The sequence below is a fragment of the Thamnophis elegans genome, chromosome 7 (assembly GCF_009769535.1).
Source record: "Thamnophis elegans isolate rThaEle1 chromosome 7, rThaEle1.pri, whole genome shotgun sequence".
In the NCBI taxonomy this organism is placed as follows: domain Eukaryota; kingdom Metazoa; phylum Chordata; class Lepidosauria; order Squamata; family Colubridae; genus Thamnophis; species Thamnophis elegans.
In genome coordinates, this window is record NC_045547.1 from 19,671,459 (window position 1) to 19,678,943 (window position 7,485).

The window sequence follows — 7,485 nt, forward strand, 5'->3', positions numbered from 1 at the left end:
AGTGATTCATGACGCATGGAAGCTCATTGGCAGCTGTAGGGGTATAAATATCATTACATTTTTGTTTTGGATTTTTTTTTTTAGTAGTTCGGTTCCATTCAGTAGTTGAGCCAGCTGGAAATTTCCCCTGTGTCAACAGACAAAAGTAGCTGTATAAAAGAACACTATTAAATCTTCAAGGCCACTAGCTCCTATGCACATATTTCTTAGTGATCATACCAAGCCTGTGCTCCTTGAATAAGGCATTGACAGTTCTGGTGTGCCAAATCCAGGAGTTGGAGCGTATTCATTGAAAGAATGCTGCATACTTACAGGACAAATTTGTTTTTAACTGAGCACAACAACATGGGACAATTTTGCCAAGCAGGCCAAAGTTGGATGGTTGATATGAAGAAGCAAATACTTGACACAGACAGAGACATTCTAATATAATCTTTAGCTGTGGGTGGAAAACTAAACCAAGATAATGTTAGCATTCTTACTACATGTAATCCAAGGAAAGGCAATGAGGTGGTTATATATTTGTAAGTCTCAGTGATTTCCTGTCTAAGACACATTTAAAAGAATGCTTAATTCCTTCCCATTATATTCAGCAAGACTTGTTCGTTTTTCATTCAAAATCAAAGAAAAGGGCAGAAAGTAGTGATGTGGGTAGGTTAAAGAAGTAAAGAGTTACCCTGTGGTATGATGGGTAGCCAATATGTTCTATAAAAGAAAGAAAGAAAGAAAGAAAGAAAGAAGGAAGGAAGGAAGGAAGGAAGGAAGGAAGGAAGGAAGGAAGGAAGGAAAGAAAAAGGGATGTGACATCATAGCAGTAGTCCAGTATTTCAGGGGCTACCAGAAAGAAAAGGGGGTCAACTTATTTTCCAAAGCACCAGAAGGCACAGCAAGAAATAGTGGATGGAAACTAATCAAGGAGAGAAGCAATCTGGAATTAAGGAGAAACTTCCTAACAGTGAGGACAATTAAGCAGTGGAACAGCTTGTCTCCAGAAGTTGTAAGGGTTTCATCCCTGGAGGTTTTCAAGAAGAGACTGGACAGCCACCTATCTGAAATGGTATAGGGCAGTGATGGCTAACCTTTCTGTAAAGGCATGCCAAAATTGTGCACATGCCCAGACCCACAATGGAATGTGCACCACCCACCTGAGCATGTGCGTGGAATTCCGGTTGGCCTGTTGAGTTGGTTTTTCACCCTCCCCAGGCTCCGGAGACTTTCCCGAAGCCTGGGAAGGGGAAAAACAGCCTCCCCCAGCCCTCCAGAAGGCTGAAAATCCTGCTGGCTGGCACACGGATGAGGGCTGGCGTGCCGGCAAATATGGCTCTGTGTGCTTGCTGTCAGGAGTATAGGGTCTCCTGCTTGAGCAGAGGGTTGGACTAGAAGATCTCCAAGTTCCCTTCCAACTCTTGATTGATTTTTTGTTTGTTTGTGATTGATTGGATGCTCAAGTTCAAGACTATCCTCAGCCTTGGTGGTTCAGCTGACAATTTTGAGCCAAAAGTCTCAACCAATTCTACAGGTTTGTTGTTGAAAGGAAGAATGAAAAAAGTAATGATATTTGTAAATATTGTTCTAATAGACACCCTCAATCAAGTAAGCAATAAATTGTTTGTCTCAAATCATTCCTTAAGACTCATTTCATGTCATCCTTCCCAATAATAATATAAGATAAAAAATAGGAGTTGAATAACATATCATAAAATCAATGTAAACCAAGATTAGATACAACAGTAAAAAGGACGATCAGTACTTTATACCTTTCCATGATTTCTATTTCCTTCTTGCAAGCTGCTAAATAAAATTCTGATGCAAGATTTTATAATCTTTCTTTGGATGTAGATAGCTTACAAAAAAGTCATCTAGAGACATAGAAACCTATTATTATTACAAAAAGAATGTTTGTTTTAGGGGACTATCATGATACTCTGCTTGCATATAGTAGAGACAGTTGGTTGATTACATGTCAACATGTCATTTTTTGACTCCTAGCAACTGCATAGATCTTCTCTATAACCTATAATCTGTTTTTTCAAGTCTCCCAATGGTGCATCCATCACAACTAAGACCATCTGCCTTCTTGTTGGTCCTCTTCTCTTCTTTTTTCATAGAAGACGCAATACATAGAAAAACATGGCCAAGTGGGCAGAGTCTTTCGGTGAACAAAATATTCTTATATCGCCCTGTAATAATTGTTGGCGGGTGGTGGTGGTGGTGGTTAAATGTTAAGGTCACTCTGAGTGTTCTATCTTCCTGAATGTCCATAGCCATTACCAGCAACATCTGGTGAGAAAGCCCATTCTGCAGCATTTTTCATTTCCAAAAAATGCTAATGCTGAACTCAGTTTGAATCCAGAGTTAAATATCCTTACCCAAAGTCTTGTTTAAATTATTATTGGTTCTCTCTCTCAGGAGAGTGCTTCACAACACAGGAGTTGGACCCTCTCCTTGGAAATGTGATCTGCATTGTTTTTGGTAGAGGTGCTTAATTTCTTAAACCTAATTCCATACCACAGAGGAATATTGCTAAGGGTTTAATCATAACAAGGATGATGACAACTAAACCATAAATGCTTTAGCCAATAGCAATACTGTGTTTCTCCAAAAATAAGACAGGGCCTTATTTTCATTTGACCTCTGGAATAAACTCTTGGCCTTATTTTTGGGGAGGTCTTATTATTTTTGAGGTGCAGGAGGTGGCAAGCGCAGTCACCTCAGGGCTATTGCTGTGTTGCACTGCTGCGGCAGCACAACACAGTCGTTCATCCACTGTTCTCCCTGTGTTGTGCACACGCTTCCAGCCATGCTTCACAGAACTCTGCACCATGCCGTTGGCCAGGTCGCAATGCTGCGACCGGATGTCCTGTCTCCATTGTCATTTCCTTGTTCTTCGCTAATGGCTTTTGTGGCAGCCATTAGCGTGACAGAAGAGGTGTGGTAGTTAGGGTTGTGGGAGCAGCTGTTAGGTAAGGGCATGTGGGGTGCATGAAGCATGTTCCCCCTCCCTTCCCCCCTCTGGCCTCACCTCCTCACCTTGTGTTGTTTTTTGCGCGGCAAGCAATCAGAGGAAATAGTGGGCTGCACATGCATTTAAATATTTTTGGGGAGAGCTTATTTTAGTGCATGTGGTCAAAAGCCTGATTATTATCCGGGGAGGTCTTGTTTTCAGGGAAACAGGCAGTGGTCGGATTCAGCCAGTGCACACCTATTCGGGAGAACCGGTTCTTAACTTTCTAAGCAGTTCGGAGAACCGGTTGTTGGAAGAAATCTCCTTTTGTCCCCCTCCCCCCCCAGTTTACAGGGCTAATCCTGTAAGGAAGGCAGGAAGGAAACATTCTGGTGTTGTTTCTAGCCTAATCTTTATTACCCTGCTTACAGAAACTGCCTCTCTGGTTAACCCTTATGACATTGTAACAGCTAAGGCGAACCTGAGTGACGTTGAGTTGGCCATGCCCACCCAGTCACATGACCACTGATCCCCGCCTACCCAGCTGATCATCAGGACAGAGAACCGGTTGTTAAATTATTTGAATCCCACCACTGGAAACAGGGTATCTGGGCTGGGCTTTTCTGGGCTCTAAGGCAGAGGTAGGTAGAGTTTAGTACTTAGATGGGAGACCACAAGAAAACATTTAGTTGTAGGATGAACTGGAGAATTGAGAGACATTCTAGAAGAAGACCCAAGCAAGCCACATCTCAGTATTGTTGTCAGGAAAGCTGCCCGGTTGAGTTCAGGTAGTTGCCAAGAGTCAAGCGCAACCCAAGATCACCTTCATCTTTATGTTCAAATGCGTAATACCATTATATTGTTTTATCTCCCCCTCTGCCTGATACAGCTGGTTCTACATCAAGCTTTCTTTGCAATTTTAAAACTTCGGAATTAATGATGCAGCAGCACTACAATTGCAAAGAAGGGAAATCAAATTCAGTCAATTTTCTTGGACTTATGGACACCTGCCAAGGTCTGAAGAACGTTCAGCATCTAAAAGTTAAAAATGACTTTCATTGTTAAAGAAGAAGGAAGCAAAACCAACACAACTTTTTTTTCCCCTTTGAGTTGTTCACTTCTCAAACCCTTCAAATATAGAATTATACCAACAGGGTAAACAAAGTAACAGATTTAGGGCGGTGTTTAATTCCACCCTAACCTTTGAATGACGGAAAGATATTACACATCCTTCTTGATCTCATTCCACTTGTTTCCAGAGGTTTAACATCTAACACTGAGTACTTTGTGTAGGAAAATGTGTGCTGCCTTTCATTCCTGTCATCCAGAAACTGACAGCACATTCTCTGCACGTAGCTGGAAGGGTGTGGACAATGCCGTGTAAAGAGGCAAAGTAACTTTTCCACGAAAGATGTGAATGAGCCTTCAGTCTTCAAATTCAGCAGTTGCTCAGCTACTCGGCTCAATATACAACCCTGAAGGGCAATTACGCTGTGGCAATCATTGGAATGCAATTAAACAAAATGTTGGAAATATGGAGTTGTGATACTAAAAATATTACAAAAGAAACATGTATTCCATATCTCCCATCAAAATATAATATTTTGAGTGAGTAATTGGACCTGAAAGTCCTGTGTTAGTAGCGCAGGATACACCGTTTCATATTCAGGAAGCATAACTATGTTTTTCTGCTGAATCTAATCAGATTTGGAGTCTCCAAGTTTTCTTGTTTGAAACCCTTTGTGCACAGGGACAGGTCTTGTACAACACGCTTAAGTTATGGCTTGCTTAATTATGGTTTACTGAATAAGCCCCAGTTTGGCTGGGTTCACATAACACATAAAGCCACGAGTTTCTTGAAAATGAGTTATTATCTCCATTAACACAAGACACTAACTCCAAAACCATGTATTGTGAAGCACAATGACTAGTAGCAATAGCAATAGCAATAGCAGTTAGACTTATATACCGCTTCATAGGGCTTTCAGCCCTCTCTAAGCGGTTTACAGAGTCAGCATATCGCCCCCAACAATCCGGGTCCTCATTTTACCCACCTCGGAAGGATGGAAGGATGGAAGGCTGAGTCAACCCTGAGCCGGTGAGATTTGAACCGCCGAACTGCAGCTAACAGTCAGCTGAAGTAGCCTGCAGTGCTGCACTCTAACCACTGCACCACCTCGGCTCTTACCATAGAGTTTCTCATGTTTCATGAAATCAGACAGGAAGTTGACTTATATCAAGTCTGATGATTTGTCTGTCTGGTACAGTATCTAGTAAACATCTATATAAATGGAGCAGCTGTGCAGGATCTTGGGCAAAGTACTTTCACACTTGAAATCTGGAAAAGAACAAAATCTTGTTGGATCAGGTCTATCTTTTTATGTTTCATGCAGGCCAACCAGTGGTGCAGTGGTGGGTTTCAAATTTTTTTAGAACCTCTTCTGTAGGTGTGGCCTGCTTTATGGGAGTGGCTTGCCGGCCATGTGCCTGGGTGGGAGTGGCTTGCCAGCCATGTGACTGGGTGGGTATGGCCAACTTGTAAAATGTGGTGAAACTCACAACAACACTCTTGCTTAGCAACCAAAATGTTGGCTCAGAAACTCTGGCATTGAAGTGTGCAGGTCTTAAAGCTGTCAAGTTACACGACCCTTGCACCCCTAACCCTTTAGAAAAAAAAACCCCAGGAGTGTTCAAACTTGACAGCTTTAAGACTTGTGGGCTTCAACTCCCAGAATTCCTTCTCTCGCTCTTCATCTTGATGATGTATGGACGGGTGGGGGGAGAGAGCTGGAACCGGCTCTAAACGGCACTGTAGATTTGTGGAACCTCTTCTATAGGTTCTATAGAACTGGCAGGAACTCACCCCTGAAGTGGTGGGAATTCAAGTAATTTAACAACTGGTCTCTGCTCTAATTATTTCTTCAAACAGTTTGCCAAACTGTTCAGAAAATTAACAACCGGTTCTCCCAAAGTGGTGCGAACTGCCTGAATCCCAGAACTGTGGCCAACCAAATCCTCCTTAGACACTTGTAAGCAAAATACAGATACATCCTTCTCCAATCCTCATTGGCTTGGAATATGAAGGCAAGGCACCTCCAACCCAGAGGTAACAGTTTTCTAAACCAATTCATTGAATCCAATCCACTTTCGACATTGTATAATAATAAAAAAAAAATCCACAAGTTAGTTTTGTGCTATGCAAAGCATTGCTTTAATTTTGTTCTAAATCTCTTTCCAGTCAGTTTTGTTAGTTTTAAAACTGTTTATTTCATTTTTCATTTTCATTTTATACAATCACTTATATACTGTGCATTTAAAAAAAAAGGAAAATCAATGAACACAGCTCATCTTCCACCATAGAAAACCAACATAGCACTTCAATCCCCCATACACCCTTTCTTCTCCCCCTCCAACTTTCATTTCTCCCCTCCAGCATTCCCCTCTTCTACTTCCCTTCCCCCTCAAACATTCCTTTCTACCCTTCCCTCCATCTCACCCTCCTTACATTCCCATCTCACTCCCTCTTTACTTCTCCCTCTTCTTTCCCTCTACTCCTCACTTTGGTGTATCTCTACAATTCATTAATCTATTCAGTTTATATTTTACTCTAAAATTAAGAAAAATGAAAAAAAAGAGAAAAGAAAAGAAAAAAAAGAAAAGAAAAGAAAAGAGAGCAACAGTATACAAGTGCATTCTTATTGTTCTGAAAATTGAGACTGTATTTCCCCCCTCCCCCCTCCCCCCCATAAACCCCCCTCCCTTTTGTTGAATGGATCTAATCCATAACGTTTGGAAGAAGAAGAAAAACTTTTCATTCCTTGCATCTTGTCATGCAAAGTAAGATCTCCATCACTAAAATGTAGTACTTCTAAGTGTTTCTGAATTCAGTAGCAAAACATTAATGCCATCCTCACGTCTGTTAAGAAGTATGAAATATCATTCTCTTGCTAGAAAGAATATTATATGCAATGGTGGGCTGCTGCTGGTTTAACAACCAATTTGGTGAGTGCATGCTTTGCGTGTGCCTAAAGCACTTGTGTGCAACACTGAAAATGGAGCATTTAGAAGCTCAGCTGCTTACCTTCCAACTCAGCAACAGTAAGTAGAACAACAGGGGTGGGGGGATCAGCTGTGTCACATGCTTGAGATGAGCCAGAAAACAGGAAATAAAGGACAGGATAGGCCAAGGGCAGGGGGCAGGGACAACTTATTGTCGTTGCTACCGGTTAACCCGAACTTGTCCAAACTGGCTGGATACCACCTCTGATTATATGGCAATCATGGTAAAGTGTCATTTCTGGTTCACAGTCATTTGCTGCTTGAATTTCAGCTGGCATCTCTTTAAATAAGCTGTCAACTGTTTTTTTTAAAAGAGGGTTTGGTATAGGCTTTCATTCACAAGTAACTGTTATGAAAGCAATAATGGTACAAACACATTTTCATTGTCTTATTATTTTAATTCATGATTGCTTATGGTCTTAAAGATAAGTAAACCGGAATTTACTGTTCTTTGGAAATATATTATGCAATATGTAAATTCC